Genomic DNA, 22583 nt, shown 5'->3' on the forward strand with positions numbered 1-22583 from the left:
ACGAAAAAAGAAACAAACAAAACCAACAAAAAACCAAATCGCCTTTCCTCCAAAGCAAATTAAGTAACAGAGATCCAAATTGGATCACTTAACATTTTCTGTTTTAAATGTACTTAAGAACATTTGCTTACTAAGACGAGTTTTTGTTTTATACAACCTTAGAGAAGCCCTATGACTTTTGTCTTTATTTCCTTTTAATACAGTTCATTGAAATTATCTGGATTTGGCACCTTGATTTGTTACTTTTTAGCATTATGTGAACTTTTAGAAACAATCATCCTAATAGCCATGTAATACAAGTTTTATTTAATAGTTTTTAAAAGTGAAATATGTTCATAGTTTAGTACCAAAAAGTGACTAAAATGAACAAATCTCATGAAATTATCAGTGGACTCTAGGAAACAAAGCATTAAAAGAAAACTCTGTGAGCAATAGACTTTGAACATATTTTCCCCCAAAGATCAAAGGGTAAGATTAAAATTTCAAAAGTGTGATGATTTTTAACCTTTGAAGGTTAAGTATTTACAAAGAAATAAAAGCTGAAAATATTATATATATTTTGAAAATTAAAAGAAAAACAGCAACTCAGTTCATGTGATGAAATAATATTGACTATGCACCAAGTTTTTAAAGTCCACTAGTCCTGGATACTGAGATTAGAAATGCAGTATAGACCGAGTTAGGATAAAATCATCTGATTGACTTACGGGAATAAATTCCAGGTTTATTTGAAGGCAAAGAATTAAAATCACCCTCTACAATGTCCAACACATAGTCAGTTCTTAATAAATACTGGGTGCACGGGGGGAAAACAATGCATTCTTGGCTTGGAGGTTTAAAAAAGTCTTTGAGACGCTTCTTGGTCTCCTGATTGCGTTCAGCATGCTGACCTGGATTCTGGATGAGAATCACCCTGTCCACGGGCAGCTCGGCAGGAAAACCCAAACAGTCTCCTCTGAAGCTTCTACCAATCCTCACCCCCCGACGCACACTGTTTTATACTCAAATGAGTACTTAATGCAATTAAAAACTTTGAATGGCCGTTTCAGAGTTACAACCTCAGGCAAGCAGCTTTTGGAGTGGGTCGCCTGCTCAGTGTCACGCAGCGGCCACCCTGGTAGCACGTGCAGCCCCGACATGTGAGAGGCACGAGCTTCTGGGGGAGTCGGGGAGGGGAATGACTCTGAAAGTGAGAATCATACTGACTTCTTACTACCTCTGCTTCTTCCTTTGCTTACCTGTTTCTCCCTTAATTTCAGCAAGAGGTTTCATTTGTTATATGGTGAATTTACCATGAAAGAATCTTTCTTTTAAGGAGGAAAATAAAATTCAATGTCTAACACTTGGCTAGCTAATAAGAGACATGTTCACAGATATTTTATCTTTATCATGTATGATTTCCTCTACAAGTTACAGCTCCAGTATGTTAGCTTTAGAAATGTTATTTTTACGTGAAGCTTTGTGATACTTCATGGCTGAACCTGACAAAATTAGATTTCCTTTTGCCAGGTGTACGAGTCAGGGTTCTCTAGAGAAACAGAACCAGTAGGGTGTGCGTGTGTGTGTGTGTGTGTGTGTGTCTCTGTGTGTGTGTGTGTGTGTGTGTCTCTGTGTGTGTGTGTCTGTGTGTGTGTGTGTGTGTGTTTGTGTTACGAGTTTATTGTAAAGAACTGGTTCAGGTGATCATGGAGGCTGAGACTACAAGATCTGTAGTCAGCAAGCTGGAGATGCAGGGGAACTGATGTAGCCCCACACTGAATCTGAAGGCCTGAGAACCAGAAGCACCGATGGTAGGATTTTAGTCTGAAAACCAGCAGGTTTGACACCTAAGAAGAGCTGATGTTTCAGTTTTAGTCCAAAGGCAAGAAAAAACTGATGTCCCAGCTCAGGGGCAGTCGAGCAGGAAGAGTTGCCTCTCACTGACAGGAAAGTCAGCCTTTTTTGTTCCATTCAGACCTTCAGTCGGTTGGACGAGGCCCACCCACATTAGGGAGGGCCACCCCCTTTACTCAGTCTACTGATTCAAACATGAATCTCATTCACAACCCCCCTCACAGACACACACACCCAGAATTATGTTTGACCAAATGTCTGGGCACCCCTTGCTCCAGTAAAGTTAACACATAAAAATTAACCATCACACCAGGTGAGACTCAGTTGTACGATTAAATGAGTGCTGATAAATTTACATGCAAGAAATTATGCTTATATCATAAGTTCAAGCTTTTGGTTGCAGAACATTTGAAGATTTAATGAACCATTTTAAGGGGAAATTAGTTAGCCTTTGCAGTGTTACCTGAAAAACTATTGTTTAACCAAAAACAATTCTATAAATATTAGCCACTATTTAATTAGTCCATTAATTCCTGTATCAACCATGCACGTGTTCAGCAGACCTCAGCTGCGCATGTTTTGTGCCAGGCACTGTGCCAGACACAGGGTGTTCAGATGCCAAAGGAGAAAAACCCATTCCTGTCAGCCAGGAACTTACTGTCTAGTAGGTGAGACAGCCAAATAAATTAGGAAGTAAAGTGGGTTACTGAATATGCTTTTTTTTGAGATATAATTGACATGTAACATTATATTAGTTTCAGATTGGAGGTAGAGACAAGACAGTGGAGTGGAAGGACTTGAGCTCACCTCCTTTCATGAAAACACCAAAATCACAACTAACTGCTCACAACCAGTGATAACAAAGACTGCAACCTACCCCAAAAGATATTCTACACCTAAAGACAAAGAAGAAGCCACAAGATGGCAGGAGGGGCACTTTCACGATATAATCAAATCCCATACCCACCGGGTGGGCAACTCACAAACTGGAAAATAATTATATTGCAGAGGTTCTCCCACAGGAGTGAGAGTTCTGAGCCCCATGTCAGGCTCCCCAGCCTGGGAGGAGCCCCTAGAGCATTTGGCTTTGAAGGCCAACAGGGCTTGAGTGCAGGAGCTCCACAGGACTGGGGGAAACAGAGACTCCACTCTTGGAGGGCGCACACAAGGTTTCACGTGCACTGGGATCCCGGGCAAAGCAGTGACTCCACAGGAGCCTGGGCCAGATCTACCTGTGGGTCCTGGAGGCAGGGATCGGCTGTGGCTCACTGTGGGGGGAAGGACACTGGTGGCGGAGGCCTCAGGGAATATTCATAGGTGTGAGCTCTCCTGGAGGTCGCCATTTTTGCACCGAGACCTGGCCCCACCCAACAGCCTGCAGGCCCCAGTGCTAGGACGCCTCAGGCCAGACAGCCAACGAGGGTGGGGGGACACAGCCCAACCCACCAACAGACATGATGCCTAAAGTCACGTCCTGAGCCCACAGCCACCTCTAAACACACCCTTGACATGGCCCTGCCCACCAGAGGGGCAAGACCTAGCTCTACCCACTAGTGGGCATGCATCAGTCCCTCACACCAGGAAGCCTACAAAAGCCCCTGGACCAACCTCACCCACCAGGGGACATAAACTAGAAGCAAGAGGAATTACAATCCTGAAACCTGCAGACCGGAGACCACAAACACAGAAAGTTAGACAAAATGAGACGGCAGAGAAATATGTTCCACACGAAGGAACAAGATAAAATGCCAGAAGAACAATGAAGTGAGGCGGAGATAGGCAATCTGTCTGAAAAAGAATTCAGAATAATGATAATAAAGGTGATCCAAGATCTCGAAAAAAGAATGGAGGCACAGACCAAGAAGATACAAGAAATGTTTAACAAAGAGCAAGAAGATTTAAAGAACAAACAGAGATGAACAATACAATAACTGAAATGAAAAATATACTAGAAGGAATCAATAGCAGAATTAATGAGGCAGAAGAATGAATAAGTGAGCTGTAAGACAGATTGGTGGAAATCACTACCGTGGAACAGAATAAAGAAAAAAGAATGAAAAGAAATGAGGACGGTCTAAGAGACCTCTGGGACAAAATTAAATGCATCAACATTCGCATTATAGGGGTCCCAGAAGGAGGAAAGAGAGAGAAAGGGCATGAGAAAATATTTGAAGAGATTATAGCCAAAAACTTCCCTAACACGAGAAAGGAAACACTCAAGTCCAGGAAGCACAGAGAGTCCCATACAGGATAAACCCAAGGAGGAACATGCCGACACACATATTTATCAAACTGACAAAAATAAACGACAAGGAGAAAATATTAAAATCAACAAAGGAAAAGCAACAAATAATATACAAGGGAATCCCCATAAGGTTATCAGCTGATTTTTCAGCAGAAACTCTGCAGGCCAGAAGGGAGTGGCAGGATGTATTTAAAGTGATGAGGGCTTCCCTGGTGGCGCAGTGGTTGAGAGTCTGCCTGCCAATGCAGGGGATGCGGGTTCAAGCCCTGGTCTGGGAAGATCCCACATGCCGTGGAGCAACTAGGCCCGTGAGCCACAATTACTGAGCCTGCGCGTCTGGAGCCTGTGCTCCGCAACAGGAGAGGCCGCGACGGTGAGAGGCCCGCGCACCGCGATGAGGAGTGGCCCCCGCTTGCCACAACTAGAGAAGGCCCTCGCACAGAAACAAAGACCCAACACAGCCAAAAAAATAAACGAATAAATAAATAAATTAAAGTGATGAAAGAGAAAAACCTAAAGCCAAGAATACTCAGCAAGGCTCTCGTTCAGATTCAATGGAGAAATCAAAAGCTTTACAGAAAAACAAAAGCTAAGAGAATTCAGCACCACCAAACCAGCTTTACAACAAATGCTAAAGGAACTTCTCTAGGTGGAAAAGAAAAGGCTACAAGTAGAAACAAGAAAATTACGAATGGGAAAGCTCACCAGTAAAGGCAAACACACCGTAAAGGTAGGAAATCATCCACACACAAATATGATCTCAAAAGCAGCAATAGTGAGGGCAGTACAAACGCAGGATATTGGAAATGCATTTGAAATTAAGAGACCAGTAACTTAAAACAATCTTGTATATATAAAGACTGCTATATCAAACCTCATGGTAACTGCAAACCAAAAATCTACAATAGATACCCACACAAAAAAGAAAAAGCAATCCAAACACTAAAGATAGTCATCCAATCACAAATGAAGAGAAGAAAAGAGACCTACAAAACAAATCCAAAACAATTAACAAAATGGCGATAAGAACATACGTATCGGTAATTATCTTAAATGTAAACAGATTAAATGCTCCAACTAAAAAACACAGACTGGCTGAATGGATACAAAAACAAGACCCGTATATATATGCTGTCTACAAGAGACCCACTTCAGATCTAGCGACACATACAAAGTGAAAGTGAAAGGATGGAAAAAGGTATTCCATGCAAATGGAAATCAAAAGAAATCTGGGATAGCAATATTCATATAAGACAATATATACTTTAAAATAAAGACTGTTACAAGAGACAAAGAAGGACACTTCATAATGATCAAGGGATCAATCCAAGAAGATATAACAATTATAAATATATATGCATCCAACATAGGAGCACCTCAATATATAAGGCAAATATTAACAGCCACAAAAGGGGAAATCGACAGTAACACAATCATAGTAGGGGACTTTAACAGCCCACTTACATCAATGGACAGATCATCCAGACAGAAAATCAATAAGCAAACACGGGCCTTAAATGACACATTAGACCAGATGGACTTAAATTATGGAGCATTCCATTCGAAAGCAGCAGAATACACATTCTTCTCAAGTGCACATGGAACATTCTCCAGAATAGATCACATGCTGGGCCACAAAGCACGCCTCAGTAAATTTAAGAAAACTGAAATCATATCAAGCATCTTTTCCGACCACAACACTATGAGATTAGAAATCAACTACAAGAATAAAACTGTAAAAAACACAAACCCGTGGAGGCTAAACAATATGTTACTAAACAACACATGGATCACTGAAGAAATCAAAGAGGAAATCAAACAATATCTAGAGACAAATGAAAATGAAAAAAAGATGATCTAAAACCTATGGTATGCAGCAAAAGCTGTTCTAAGAGGGAAGTTTATAGCAATACAACCTTACCTTAGGAAACAAGAAAAATCTCAAATAAACAACCTAACCTTACACCTAAAGCCACTAGAGAAAAAAGAACAAACAAAGCCCAAAGTTAGTAGAAGGAAAGAAATCATAAAGATCAGAGCAGAAATAAATGAAATCGAGACAAAATAGAAAACATCAATGAAACTAAAAGCTGGTTCTTTGAAAAGATAAACAAGATTGATAAACCTTTAGCCAGACCCATCAAGAAAAAGAGGGAGAGGGCGCAAATCAATAAAATTAGAAATGAAAAAGAAGTTACAACAGACACTACAGCAATACAAAGGATCATAATAGACTACTACAAGTACGTATACTCCAATAAAATGGACAACCTAGAAGAAAAGGTCAAATTCTTAGAAAGGTACAACCTTCCAAGACTGAACGAGGAAGAAGTAGAATATATGAACAGACCAATCACAAGTACTGAAATTGAAACTGTGATTAGAAACTCCCAACAAATGAAAGTCCAGTACCAGATGGCTTCACAGGCGAATTCTATCAAACACTTAGAGTTAACACCTACCCTTCCAAAACTCTTCCAAAAAATTGAAGAGGAAGGGACACTCCCAAGCTCATTCTACGAGGCCACTGTTACCACGATACCAAAACCAGACAAAGAAACCACAAAAAAAGAAAATTACAGGTCAATATCAATGATGAACATAGTCGCAAAAATCCTCAACAAAATACTAGCAAACTGAATCCAAAAATGCATTAAAAGGATCATACACCATGATCAAGTGGGATTCATCTCAGGGATGCAAGGATTCTTCAATATCTGCAAATCAATCAGTGTGACACACCACACTAACAAAATGAAGAATAAAAAACTTATGATCATCTCAAGAGATGCAGACGAAGCTTTTGACAAAATTCAACACCCATTTATGATAAAAACTCTCCAGAAAGTGGGCATAGAGGAAACCTGCCTCAACATAATAAAGGCCATATATGACAAACCCACAGCTAACATCATACTCAACAATGAAAAGCTGAAAGCATTTCCTCTAAGATCAGGAACAAGATAAGGATGTCCACTCTCACCACATTTATTCAACATAGTTTTGGAAGTCCTAGCCATGGCAATCAGAGAAGAAAAAGAAATAAAAGAATCCAAACTGGAAAGTAAGAAGTAAAACTGTCAGTTTGCAGATGACATGATACTATACATAGAAAATCTTAATGATGCTACCATAAAACTACTAGAGCTCAGCAATGAATTCAGTAAAGTTGCAGGATAGAAAATTAATACACAGAAATCTCTTGCATTTCTATACACTAACAATAAGAGATCAGAAAGAGAAATTAAGGAAACAATGCCATTTACCATTGCATCAAAAAGCAAAAAATACCTAGGAACAAACATACCTAAGGAGGCAACAGACCTGTACACGGAAAACTATAAGACACTGATGAAAGAAATTGAACATGACATAAACAGATGGAAAGATATACCACATGCTTTGATTGAAAGAATACTGTCAAAATGAATATACTACCCAAGGCAATCTAGAGATTCAATGCAATCCCTATCAAATTATCAATGACAACTTTCACAGAACTAGAACAAAAACTTTTAATATGGGTATGGAAACAGAAAAGACCCCGAATAGCCAAAGCAATCCTGACAGAGAAAAACGGAGCTGAAGCAATACGACTCCCTGACTTCAGACTATACTACAAAGTTACAGTAATCAAAACAGTATTGTACTGGCACCAAAACAGAAATGTACATCAATGCGACAAGATAATAAGCACAGAAATAAACCCACACACCTATGGTCAATTAATCTATGACAAAGAAGGCAAGAATATACAATGGAGGTAAGACAGTCTCTCTTCAGTAAGTGCTGCTGAGAAAACTGGACAGCCACATGTAAAAGAATGAAATTAGAACACTCGCTTAGCAGCATACACACACAAAAAAAACTCAAAATGGATTAAAGACCTAAATGTAAGACCAGATACTATAAAACTCTTAGAGGAAAACATAGGCAGAACATTCTAGGACATAAGTTGCAGCAATATCTTTTTGGGTCCACCTCCTACAGTAATGAAAATAAGAACAAAAATAAATGGGAACTAATTAAACTTAAAAGCTTTTGCACAGCAAAGGAAACCATAAACAAAATGAAAAGTCAACCCACAGAATGGGAGAAAATATTTGCCAATGAAGTGACCGACAAGGGATTAATCTCCAAAATATACAAACAGCTCATACAGCTCAATGTCAAAAAGACAAACAACCCGATCAAAAAATGGACAGAAGATCTAAATAGACATTTCTCCAAAGAAGACAAACAGATGGCCCAAAAGCACATGAAAAGATGCTTCACATCACTAATACAATGAGGTATCACCTCATACGAGTTAGAATAGCCATCATCAAAAATTCTACAGAGAGTGGAGTCAAGATGGCGGACTAGGAGAACACAGAATTCGCGTCTCCTCACAACTAGGGCACCTACCAGGCACTGGTGGGGGACCACAGATACCTAAGGGGACGGGAGGAAACCCCAGCGACCGGGTAGGACGTGGGGTGCGGGGGGAGTGTAAGGGGAGAAGTGGAGGCGGGACGGGACTGGCACCCCTGAGGGGCGGCTGGGGGAAGGGAAGGGATCCATGCCAAAGTGGGAAATTGGGGGACCATTGGGAGGACAGAGGATCAAAAGGGAGTGTGGCCAAGTTTCCCCTGCCCACTTGGGCCCCTGGAAGCCTGCTGAGATTCCGGGCCTGATCCTCTGCCCACCGAGGCCCCCTCTAGCCACACAGGCCCTGAGGGAGTGGGAAGGAGGGAAGGGGGAGCAAAAGTAAAGGTCGGACCTCTGGGACCGGCACCACTGAGGGGGGTGGCTGGGGGAGGGGAAGAGTTCCTACACCCAGCAGGACCCACCCACGGTTAGAGGTCCAGCAGCGACGGGGGAGACCCTGGGGGTGATGGGGGAGGGGCACAGAGGAACAGAAGGGAACGTGGCCAGTGCTTTCCCTGTCCACTTAGGCACTGGGGAGCCTGTTGGGCCCCCAGGCCTAATCCTGTGCCCTTGGAACCTCCCTCCTGCCGCGCAGAGCCCAAGCCCCACCCCTACACCCCCACCCAGGGCCCCACCTCTACACTCGGAGACCCCCTCTGAGACCTCCTCCATCACGCTGGGCCTAAACCCCACCCACACACCCTCACCCAGGGCCCTACCTCCAAACTCCGGAACTCCACACTCCAGAACTCCACACTCCAGAGACCCTCCTTCCCACGTGCTGCCGCTCCCCTTCCACGCAGGTCCTAAGCAGAGGGCCTGCCCCACACATGAACGTCGCCCCCCCACCAACCTAGGTCCCGTCGCACCTTAAACCCCCACCACTGCCTAAGTTCCACCCCCGCCTAAACTCCACCCCCCATAGCCAAGGCTTTTTTTTTTTTTTTTCTTTTTTCCTCTTTTAGATTGGGGCTCTGTTTTACCCTGTTGATTCATTGCTGTTCATTCATTTATATTTTTATTTTTCCTAATCTTCTGTTTTTCTAATTTTATTTTATTCTTTATACTTTGTTATTGATCTCTCCTTCTGGCTTGTTCCCCCTCCCACACACACACCCTTTTTTTTTTCTTTTTTCTATTGTGGTTTTATTTTACCCTGTTCCAGTGGTTTCAATTATATTTTTATTTTTCCTAATATATTTTTTATCTTTCTAATTTTATTTTGTTTTTATTCTTTGATATTGTACTGCTCCTTTTTTTCCTTTTTCTTTTTTGCCACGCCACACAGCTTGCAGGATCTTGGTTCCCAGGCCAGAGGTCGGGCCTGAGCTCCTGTGGTGGGAGCTCCGAGTCCAAACAGCTGGGCTAACAGAGAACCTCAGACCACAGGGAATATTAATCAGAGTGAGATCTCCCGGAGGTCCTAATCTCAGCACCAAGACCTGGCTCTATCTAACTGCCTGCAAACTCCAGTGCTGGATGCCTCAGGCCAAACAACCAGTAAGACAGGAATACAGCCCCACCCATCAAAAAAAAAAAAAAATGAAACGACAAAAATATATGTTACAGACAAAGAAGCAACGTAAAAACCTACAAGACCAAATAAATGTAGACGAAATAGGCAACCTACCTAAAAAAGAATTCAGAGTAATGACAGTAAAGATGATCCAAAATCTCAGAAACAGGATGGAGAAAATACAAGAAATATTTAACAAGGATCTAGAAGAACTAAAGAGCAAACAAACAGTGATGAACAATACAATAACTGAAATTAAAAATACTCTAGAAGTAATCAATAGCAGAAAAACTGAGGCAGAAGAACGGATGAGTGACCTGGAAGATAAAATGGTGGAAATAACTGCCAAGGAGCAGAATAAAGAAAAAAGAATGAAAATAATTGAGGAGAGTCTCAGAGACCTCTGGGACAACATTAAAGGCACCAACATTCGAATTATAGGGGTCACAGAAGAAGAAGAGAAAAAGAAAGGGTCTGAGAAAATATTTGAAGAGATTATAGTCAAAAACTTCCCTAGCATGGGAAAGGAAATAGTCAAGTCCAGGAAGCGCAGAGAGTCCCATACAGGATAAACCCAAAGAGAAACATGCCAAGACACGTATTAATCAAACTATCAAAAATTAAATACAAAGAAAAAATATTAAAAGCAGCAAGGGAAAAGCAACAAAAACATACAAGGGAATCCCCATAAGGCTAACAGCTGATCTTTCAACAGAAACTCTGCAAGCGAGAAGGGAGTGGCAGGACATATTTAAAGTGAGGAAAGGGAAAAACCTACAACCAAGATTACTCTATCCAGCAAGGATCTCATTCAGATACGACGGAGAAATTAAAACCTTTACAGACAAGCAAAATTTAAGAGAATTCAGCACCACCACACCAGCTTTACAACAAATGCTAAAGGAACTTCTTCAGGCAGGAAACACAAGAGAAGGAAAAGATCTACAAAAACAAACCCAAAACAATTAAGAAAATGGTAATAGGAACATACATATCAATAACCACCTTAAATGTAAATGGATTAAATGCTCCAAGCAAAAGACATAGACTGGCTGAACGGATACAAAAACAAAACACGTATACATGCTGTCTACAAGAGACCCACTTCGGACCTAGGGACACATACAGACTGAAAGTGAGGGGATGGAAAAAGATATTCCATGCAAATGGAACTCAAAAGAAAGCTGGAGAAGCAATTCTCATATCAGACAAAATAGACTTTAAAATAAAGACTATTACAAGACACAAAGAAGGACACTACATAATGATCAAGGGATCAATCCAAGAAAAAGATATAACAATTGTAAATATTTATGCCCCCAACATAGGAGAACCTCAATACATAAGGCAAAGGCTAACAGCCATAAAAGGGGACATCGACAGTAACACAACCATAGTAGGGGACTTTAACACCCCACTTTCACCAATGGACAGATCACCCAAAATGAAAATAAATAAGGAAACACAAGCTTTAAATGACATATTAGACAAGATGGACTTAATTGATATTTATAGGACCTTCCACCCAAAAACAACAGAATACACTTTCTTCTCAAGTGCTCATAGAACATTCTCCAGGATAGACCATATCTTGGGTCACAAATCAAGCCTTGGGAAATTTAAGAAAATTGAAATCATATCAAGTATCTTTTCCGACCACAACACTATGAGACTAGATATCAATTACAGGAAAAAAAAACTGTAAAAAATACAAACACACAGAGGCTAAACAATATGCTACAAAATAACCAAGAGATAACTGAAGAAGTCAAAGAGGAAATCAAAAAATACCTAGAAACAAATGACAATGAAAACACGATGACCCAAAACCTATGGGATGTGGCAAAAGCAGTTCTAAGAGGGAAGTTTATAGCAATACAATCTTACCTCAAGAAACAAGAAAAATCTCAAATAAACAACATAACCTTACACCTAAAGCAATTAGGAAAGAAATCATAAAGATCAGATCAGAAATAAATGAAAAAGAAAGGAAGGAAACAATAGCAAAGATCAATAAAACTAAAAGCTGGTTCTTTGAGAAGATAAACAAAATTCATAAAGCATTAGCCAGACTCATCAAGAAAAAAAGGGAGAAGACTCATATCAACAGAATTAGAAATTAAAAAGAAGTAACAACTGACACTGCAGAAATACAAAGGCTCATGAGAGATTACTACAAGCAACTATATGCCAATAAAATGGACAACCTGGAAGAAATGGACAAATTCTTAGAAAAGTACAACCTTCCATGACTGAACCAGGAAGAAATAAAAAATATAAACACACCAATCACAAGCACTGAAATTGAAACTGTGATTTAAAATCTTCCAGCAAACAAAAGCCCAGGACTAGATGGCTTCACAGGTGAATTCTATGAAACATTTAGAGAAGAGCTAACACCTATCCTTCCCAAACTCTTCGAAAATACAGCAGAAGGAGGAACACTCCCAAACTCATTCTACGAGGCCACCATCACCCTGATACCAAAACCAGACAAAGATGTCACAAAAAAAGAAAACTACAGGCCAGTATCACTGATGAACATAGATGCAAAAATCCTCAACAAAATACTAGCAAACAGAATCCAACAGCACATTAACAGGATCATAGCTGATGATCAAGTGGGGTATATCCCAGGAATACAAGGATTCTTCAATATATGCAAATCAATCAATGTGATACACCATATTAACAAATTGAAGGAGAAAAAATATACAATCATCTCAACAGATGCAGAAAAAGCTTTCGACAAAATTCAACACCCATTTATGATAAAAAAACCCTCCAGAAAGTAGGCATAGAGGGAAGCTACCTCAACACAGTAAGGCCATATATGACAAACATCATTCTCAATGGTGAAAAACCAAAACCATTTCCTCTAAGATCAGGAACAACACAAGGCTGCCCACTCTCACCACTATTATTCAACACAGTTTTGAAGTTTTAGTCACAGCAATCAGAAAAGAAAAAGAAATAAAAGGAATCCAAATAGGAAAAGAAGTAAAACTGTCACTGTTTGCAGATAACATGACACTACACACAGAGAATCCTAAAGATACTACCAGAAAACTACTAGAGCTAATCAATGAATTTGGTAGAGTAGCAAGCAGGATACAAAATTAATGTACAGAAATCTCTTGCATTCCTATACACTAATGATGAAAAATCTGAAAGAGAAATTAAGGAAACACCCCCATTTACCATTGCAACAAAAATAATCAAATACCTAGGAATAAACCTACCTAAGGAGACAAAAGACCTGTATGCAGAAAACTATAAGACACTGATGAAAGAAATTAAAGATGATACAAACAGATGGAGAGATATACCATGTTCTTGGACTGGAAGAATCAACACTGCGAAAATGACTCTACTACCCAAAGCAATCTACAGATTCTGTGCAATCCCTATCAAACTACCAATGGCATTTTTCACAGAACTAGAACAAAAAATTTCACAATTTCTATGGAAATACAAAAGACCCAGAATAGCCAAAGCAATCTTGAGAAAGAAACACTGAACTGGAGGAATCAGGCTCCCTGACTTCAGACTATACTACAAAGCTATAGTAATCAAGACAGTATGGTACTGGCACAAAAACAGAAATACAGATCAAAGGAACAGGATAGAAAGCCCAGAGATAAACCCATGCACATATGGTCACCTTATCTTTGATAAAGGAGGCAAGAGTATACAATGGAGAAAAGACAGCCTCTTCAATAAGTGGTGATGGGAAAACTGGACAGCTACATGTAAAAGAATGAAATTAGAACACTTCCTAACACCATACACAAAAATAAACTCAAAATGGATTAAAGACCTAAATGTAAGGCCACACACTATAAAACTCTTAGAGGAAAACATAGGCAGAACACTCTATGACATAAATCACAGCAAGATCCTTTTTGACCCACCTCCTAGAGAAATGGAAATAAAAACAAAAATAAACAAATGGGACCTAATGAAACTTAAAAGCTTTTGCATAGCAAAGGAAACCATAAACAAGATGAAGAGACAACCCTCAGAATGGGAGAAAATATTTGTAAACGAAGCAACTGACAAAGGACTAATCTCCAAAATATACAAGCAGCTCATGCAGCTCAATATCAAGAAAACAAACAACCCAATCCAAAAATGGGCAGAACACCTAAAGAGACATTTCTCCAAAGAAGATATACAGATTGCCAACAAACATATGAAAGGATGCTCAACATCACTTACCATTAGTGAAATGCAAGTCAAAACTACAATGAGGTATCACCTCACAGCAGTCAGAATGGCCATCATCAATAAATCTACAAACAGTAAATGCTGGAAAGGGTGTGGAGAAAAGGGAACCCTCTTGCACTGTTGGTGGGAATGTAAATTGATACAGCCACTATGGAGAACAGTATGGAAGTTCCTTAAAAAACTAAAAATAGAACTACCATATGACCCAGCAATCCCACTACTGGGCATATATGCTGAGAAAACTGTAATTTACAAAGAGTCATGTACCACAATGTTCACTGCAGCTCTATTTACAATAGGACATGGAAGCAACCTAAGTGTCCATCGACAGATGAATGGATAAAGAAGATGTGGCACATATATACAATGGAATATTACTCAGCCATAAAAAAAGAATGAAATAATGCCATTTGAAGCAACATGGATGGACCTAGAGATTGTCATACTAAGTGAAGTCAGACAGAGAAAGACAAATATGGTATCACTTATATATGGAATTAAAAAAAATAATACAAATGAGCTTATTTACAAAACAGAAATGGACTCACAAACTTCGAAAACAAAACTTATGGTTACCAAAGGGGAAAGGCTGGTGGGGGGAGGAATAAATTAGGATTTTAGGATTAACATATACACACTACTATATATAAAACAGATAATCAATAAGAACCTACTGTATAGCACAGGGAACTCTACTCAATATTCTGTAATAACCTATATGGGGAAAGAATCTGAAAAAGAATGGATATATGTATATGTATAACTGAATCACTTTGCTGTACACCTGAAACTAACACAACATTGTAAATCAACTATACTCCAATATAAAATAAAAATTAAATTTAAAAAACACTGTACTAGTTTCAGATGTACAACATAATGATTCAATACACGCATGCACGATATAGTTTCAATGGTAAGATGACCACACATGCTCCTAGCCTAGAGCAGCCCCCTTTACACCTGTAGTCCCAATGAACTAATTAAAAGCTCCCTATTGTTTGCAAAAGTGTCCTTATTTGGGCAACAAATTTTGCAGCCACCTAGCTAGACGAGATGAGAAAGAAGTTTCTGTAAGATAGAGGAGGGATGCCCGTGAGGAAGAGGCTGAGCTAACTGCAGGCAGGGACAGGAGGGCTCTCAACAGATCCTGGGATTGATCCCGAGAATGAGGCAGAGTGCTTACTGGGCAGAGAGAGAAAGGGAAAGGGCGCTCTGTGCGTGACGGCCACGGGGCAGGGATCAGCAGGGGCCCCGGACCACGGAGGACTCCGATATGTCTGGGCAGCAGCGGAGGGGTGAGGGCTGGAGGAGGCCATCAGGGGGTTCCTGACTCAGTCAGGGGGGTTCACGGTAGCTGAATCCTAAAGGCTTCTGTTGTGTTGGGCTGGGTACTCTGAACACATCCTGCTGGTAATGACGACGTCACAGCAGATAGTTTAGGTTAGATGTGTGATTTAGAAAAACAAACATGTCTGTTAAAACTTGAATTTCTGAGTATTTACCGATTTGAACCAACTTTTTAAAAATTACATCAGTGGGGGGCTTCCCTGGTGGCGCAGTGGTTAAGAATCTGCCTGCTAATGCAGGGGACACGGCTTCGAGCCCTGGTCCGGGAAGATCCCACATGCCGCGGAGCAACTAAACCCGTGCGCCACAACTACTGAGCCTGTGCTCTAGAGCCCGCAAGCCACAACTACTGAAGCCCGTGCACCTAGAGCCCGTGCTCCACAACAAGAGAAGCCACTTCAATGAGAAGCCCGCGCACCACAACGAAGAGTAACCCCCGCTCGCCACAACTAGAGAAAGCCCGCGCGCAACAACAAAGACCCAACGCAGTCAAAAATAAAATAAGTAAATTAAAAAAAAAAATTACATCAGTGTTAGAATTATTGGCACCGTTATCTTCACCATCACAATTTTAGAGCTTTTTATTGGATGGTTATTTAGTTCTAGGCATTAGGCAAGGCAGGTTACATACACTGCCTCAATTAATCCTCACAACAGCCTTTTGAAGTTAGCCTTAGATCTGATTCCCATGCACGTGAAATTTTGAGTGGGGGAATCACCAAGAAATGTTCAACCTTTGAAAATAAATAAGCAGAAATTTCAGGTTAGCACATTTAATAACGTTTGCAGAAATATTTTGATTTTCTCGCTGGTCCTTACGAAGCCCTGCCAGGAGTCAGGGTTTTCTCAGACAGTTGCCACCTGTCTGTTGACACCAAGGTTATCCTGATAGACTGCGAGTAGGCTCTATGGATTCCTGTGCTTCCTCAGGAACTACTTATTCTGTAATTTTAGATGAAGCCAGGAGTAAGAAACGTTGTTTAATAACTCAGGATCCCACAGATAAAGAAGTGAAAGTTTATCCAAAGAATACAGGAGCCAAATGGAGGTTCAACTGGACAGGGATGCCCAGCTCCTGCCCGTAAACAATACAGAGCAAGGTCCCCAAGTTAAGGAATGTCTTGGTGCAGGGACTTTGCAGGCAAGGACTCTTGTAAGGAAGCTCTAGAATAATGGGGCTGGGCTAACGTCACCTGTGACTCCACCTGGCATTGTTAGTGACTTCAAAATTTTTTATTTTATAAATTAAAAAAGATTTATAAACTCAACTGTTACGTATTTTCACTTAGACTGTTGCCTAACTGCTCATGTTCACGTCATACCCCAAGGCAGGGAGGCATAGCTAACATTTTTTCTCTCGACTGGAATGCATCTTTTGCTTTGTCTTTTTTCCTTAGAAGAAAATTATTTTAATCTAAGGATTATTTAATTACAGACATTCAGATGGCCAATAGACACATGAAAAGATGCTCAACATCACTAATTATTAGAGAAATGCAAATCAAAACTACAATGAGGTATCACCTCACACAATGGTCAGGATGGCCATTATTAAAAAGTCTACTAATAATAAATGCTGGAGAGGGTGTGGAGAAAAGGGGACCCTCCTGCACTGCTGGTGGGAATGTAAGCTGATACAGCCACTATGGAGAACAGTATGGAGGTTCCTCAGAACTAAAAATAGAATTACCATATGATCCAGCAATCCCACTCATGGGCATATATCTGGACAAAACTATAACTCAAAAAGATACATGCACCCTAGTGTTCACAGCAGCACTATTCACAATAGCCACGACATGGAAATGACCTAAATGTCCATCAACAGATGAATGGATAAAGAAGATGTGGTGCATATATACAATGGAATACTACTCAACCATAAAAAAAGAATGAAATAATGCCATTTGCAACAACACAGATGGACCGAGAGATTATTATACTAAGTGAAGTTAGAAAGAGAAAGACAAATACCATATGATATCACTTATATGTGGAATCTAAAATATGACACAAATGAACTTATCTATGAAACAGAAACAGACTCAAAGACATAGAGAACAGACTTGTGGCTGCCAAGGGGAAGGGAGGGTGAGGGAGGGATGCAGTGGGAGTTTGGGGTTGGTAGATGCAAACTAGTAGATACAGGATGGATAAACAACGAGGTCCTACTGTATAGCACATGGAACTATATTCAACAGACAAACCATAACAGAAAAGAGAAGAAAAATAAAAAGAATATTTGATTTTACCTTACATAATTCCTTATTTAATGCTCTTCCTTTCTTTATATAAATCTAAGTTGTACCTTATCATATTCCTTCTCCCAGAAGAACTTCTTTTAACATTTCTTGCAGAGTCAGCTGTTTTTGTTTGTCTGAGAAAATATTTCTCCTATACTTTTGAGGTATAATTTTTGCTGGATATAGAATTCTACACATTACTCTATATAAAATACATAAACAACAAGGATCTACTCTACAGCACAGGGAACTATATTCAGTATCTTGTAATAACTTATAATGGAAAAGAATCTGAAGCTGTACACCTGAAACTAACACAATATTGTAAATCAACTATAGTTAAATATAAAAAAATTTGTAACTATGTATGGTGCTGATGAATGTTAACTAAACTTATTGTGGTGATCATTTTGCAATATATACAAATATTGAACCACTATATGAAACTAATACAACGCTATACATAAATTATACCTCAATTTAAAAAAATAAAGGACAAAATATTTTTAATTAAAAAAAAAAAGTTACCAGTTTTAAGGAACTGAACCCTGCGTAAATCCAGAGATTTGTGGATGAGGAGGCAGACTCAGAGAGTATATCCCTTGGTCTGAAAGTGGCCAGGTCTCTGACTTCAAAGCCCTTAACCACTTAAGGAAGCAGGTCACTTGAACATTAGAAAGTAGGAAAATAAAAACATGAAGTATAAGATAAAAACATAAAGTTTAAATGAAGAGGAACAAGAGTCAGAAGTTCTTTACATTTTAGAATATCTACTAGCTCCTCCACATGATATGTGAATTCTTATGATTATTTACTGGTCACGGTCTACAATTACACTGTTTTTAAGGGATGACACTTAATGATCATTTAATTCAAAGTCCCTGGAGTTACCTGTGGTCATGAGACGTCAACAGACTTGACAGGTCACAGCTGCCTGCAGATCACTCGTCTGTGGGTAAGCTACAGGTAGAGACGAGTCACTAGACCAGTATCACGTCCCAGCAAAGAGCGGTGTGATATTGTGATTTATGAGAGGGGCTGGGGGTCGAATCAATCACCAGCGGTCAGTGATTTAATCAATCGTGCCTATGTAGTGGGGCCTCCAAAAAACCCCAAGAAGGGTGCTGGGAGAGCTGCTGAGTTGAGGGACACGTGGACGTGCTGGGAGAGGGTTCACTCTGAGAGGGATGGAAGCTCCTCGCCCTCCCCAGGCCTTGCCCTACATACCTCTTCCACTGGCTGCTCCTGAGTTATATTCTTTTATGCTAGATTACCAAATCTAGTTAAGTAAAATCCTTCTCTGAGTCCTGTGAGCCACTCCAGCAAATTAATTGAACTCGAGGAGGGGGTCGTGGGCACCTCCGATTTATGACTGGTTTGTCAAAAGCACAGGTGACAACCTGCACTTATGATTGGCATCTGAAGTGGAGGGGGCAATCTTGCAGGACTGAGCCCTTAACCTGTGGGATCTGATGTTCTCTCCAGCTAGGCAGTATCAGAATTGAGTTAGAGTGTAGGAACCCAGCTGGTGTTGCAGAATTGTTTGATGGGTGGAAAACCCACCCACATGGTGTCAAAGTGAAGTAGTATAACAGAGCATGTTAAAGTAAGGAGAGACACACAGGAGTGATACTTATCACTGCATTCATTGCGTTAATACAGTTCACATGCTTTTTTGAAGGACATGTTGTATGCCAAGTCTAGGGCCTTTTGGAAAATCTAAATTGGTTAGACAAGAAAATAAAGATCACAAACATTTGTAGTTATTCAAGAAAAGGAAGTAAACAAGATGAGAAATCCTTGTGTAGTGAGTGAATATTTTGAAATAGTCATCTCCTTCCTCCCTCCTCCTCCTGTCCCTTCCTTTCAATTAAATTAGGTCATTCTCTACTAATTGAATCAAGGAAGCGATGTGACAGCAAGAGAGAAAAAAGAGCCTCTTCCAGGATTCTGAGTTTCCAGAGACAAAGCTTTCAGGCATCACACCAGGGGTTCTAACTATGCAGCTTCTTCTCACCCCTTAGGGGATATTTGAAAGGCGCTGTATACTAGTTGGGGGGTAGGTGTTTTTCACAACAACCGGGGACATTATTCCATCACCTGAAAATAGTGGGTGAGGCCAGGGATGCTAAAGAGTGGGGAAAATCCTGCAGGACAAGGAAGGGCTGACCCCAAGTTCCAAGAGCACCTCTGTTAGAACTCACTGACAGGCAAGGATATGGAGAAACTGGAACCCTGTGCATTCAGCCACTCTGGAAAACAATATAGCAGTTCTTCAAAAATTAAAGTTAGAATTACCACATGACCCAGCAATTCTACTTCTGGGTATAGACCCCTCCAAAAATTGAAAGCAGGGACCCAAATAGATACTTGTACAACAGTGTTCACAGCAGAATTATTCATGATAGCCAAAAGGCAGAAACAACCAAAATGTCCATCGTCGCACAAATGTGGTCCATCCATACAACAGAATATTATTCAGCCTTAAAAAGGAAAGACAGTCTGACACAGGCTACGACACGGATGAACACTGAAGACATTATGCTGAGTGAAATAAGCCAGACACAAAAGGACACATATTGTACAGTTCCACTTGTATGACGTACTTAGAGTAGTCAAATTCATAGCGACAGGAAGCAGAATGGCGATTCCCAGGGGCTGGGGGTGGGGAACGGGGAGTTAGTGTTTAACGGGGACAGAGTTTCTGTTTGGGAAGATGAAAAAGTTCTGGAAATGGAGAGCAGTGATGGTCACACAACAATCAGAATGTACTTAATGCCACTTAAAATTGGTTAAAATGATGAATTTTATGTTATGTGTATTTTACCACAATTAAAACAAAACTCACTCAGTGGCAGAGGAGACATTGAAAGCAAGTCTTTTCTGCCCTTAGGCCCATAAAAAGATTCCTCAGGCTGGGAGAAGCAGCAAGGGAGGCCAGCTGGAGAGGCAGGCAGTGATGCGTTTCTGAGAAAGGCCCTGCTCGTTGTTCTTGGGGAATGGTCAAAACCTTCACAGATCTCAGACGGGGAAACTTGTACCGCGCTTCCTGGTACAGCCCTGAGAATGGCAAGAATTTGGAAGAGGGAAAATATGGCTCTGTGCCGTGTCTTGGCCACCCCAGGTCTTAGCCTCACAAAATCCCCAGGCCCCAGTGAGTGCACGAGCAGAAGAACAATTGCTGAGTGCCCAGGAGTGGTGGGGAAGTGGCAGAAAGAGGCACAGGAGCTGAAGGCAGGCAGATGGAGCTGAAGGGACCTCACAGGGTTGCATTTATGAGCAGGGACAGCCCAGGCTGATGGGCAACGCAGTGTCCCCCGAGCACACAGACGCTACGGAGGATCAGACGAGTCCCTCCAGTGCCTCGGCTCTGTGGAAGCCTCCCCGGAATCTGCGTGTGACACCAGAAACCGAGACACGTCTTGAAGTGACTGAACGAGGGTTGGAAACAGAACCGTAGTTGCACCACCAAGTTACATTTATTGCAGCTGAACCTCCAGCTCGACATGCAAAGCCATCCTCACTCCCCCCAGCTCTCTAAAGGTTGCGGAGCCACTGGGGGCCTTCAGCAGAACATCCTGTCTAAGTTTTCACTTGTATGAGGACCTCCACCATTAGTGAGTTCAATTGCTATCACTGTGCTTTTCCTCTGTTCACAAAATGTTTCTGCACCGTGTTGGGTGGAGGTGCTTCAGCAAAGCACCCCACCGCTTACGGAACGCTGCCCCCCCAGCCCTCGTCCGAGGCAGCGCAGCCCGCCCGGAAGCAGTCTTCCACTGTAGGTGCCTATTTTCTATTTGGCCATGGAGCAAGGAAGTGAGCTGAATGAATATGATTAAGCTCCTGGCCTGCGATGCTCCCCACATGGTCTTGTTTTTGTTTTTCTTTAAAGGAATGATGCTAAACCCTAGTTGCTCCCCCAAACACCTGGATTTTAGTATCTGAAAATTTAAGATAATTAGCAAAACATAATTCCGACTTAATATAGCTTTCATCTGCTCCTATCAATTTAATATGATTATTCCCAGTGTTAATTTCAAGTTCTAAATAGTCTCCTGTAACAGGCGGCTCACATAGAATCCCATCTCTTCATTTTACTAATTCTACTGCAGATAAGTGTTCCCTTGGCTATTCAGGCAAATCCTTGTAATCCTGGGAATGTGGTCGTTAAGTAACTAACCTCTGGTTGGAAAAAAAAAAATACCAGTCCTGGTCTTCATCACATTTCGATACTCTACGGAGCCCAGGTTTGGGCAGTTTCCAGTTTTCTTCTGTCTGGAGACTTCAGTTGCCTGTAAGGCTTCTGACTTCTGTTTTCCTGGCGTGTCTGCTGTGGAGCGTCTCAGTTCTAGCTCGCCCCCCAGCCCGGCACACTCTCGGGCCTGCTCCCTCTCATCCTCCCTCTCACCCTGGGAATTAAAGGTATGTGCTCTGCAGTCTCAGTAACCTGGCTTTTAAGTGAGACCACAGTACAAAATAATAAATGAGATTTTAAACAACGTTTGAAGTGGGTGCAAGCCATGCTGTAGGTTTCGAGACGGATATTCTCGCAGAAGCCATTGTGGAAGATGACGAAAGGCAAATGAATCACAGATGAGGGCGAAACAAAAACAAATGAAGTAAGGAAAATGAACAGACACAGATTTTAGAAATGATTTTCTATTCCTAATTAGGCTTGATACCACCATGTTTGGTTACTGATATGTCTTCATTCACGTCTTTGGACCTTCTTAAAAAAAGAAACAAAGAAGTCACT

The 22583-nt window shown here is 40.9% G+C and overlaps 1 protein-coding gene and 1 long non-coding RNA gene across 7 annotated transcripts in view; one reads left to right on the forward strand and one right to left on the reverse strand.

Moving 5' to 3' along the window:
* LOC309633364 (uncharacterized protein) overlaps positions 1-22583 on the reverse strand; it is a 93264-nt gene that overhangs the window by 37778 nt on the left and 32903 nt on the right. The window lies entirely within an intron of this gene.
* Positions 6-16109, forward strand: LOC309633392. The gene is made up of 2 exons (XR_014247493.1): positions 6-1600; positions 1657-16109. It is a non-coding gene; the product is annotated as an uncharacterized lncRNA (long non-coding RNA).

Source organism: Balaenoptera borealis (assembly GCF_965194805.1).
Source record: "Balaenoptera borealis genome assembly, chromosome: 8".
NCBI lineage: Eukaryota > Metazoa > Chordata > Mammalia > Artiodactyla > Balaenopteridae > Balaenoptera > Balaenoptera borealis.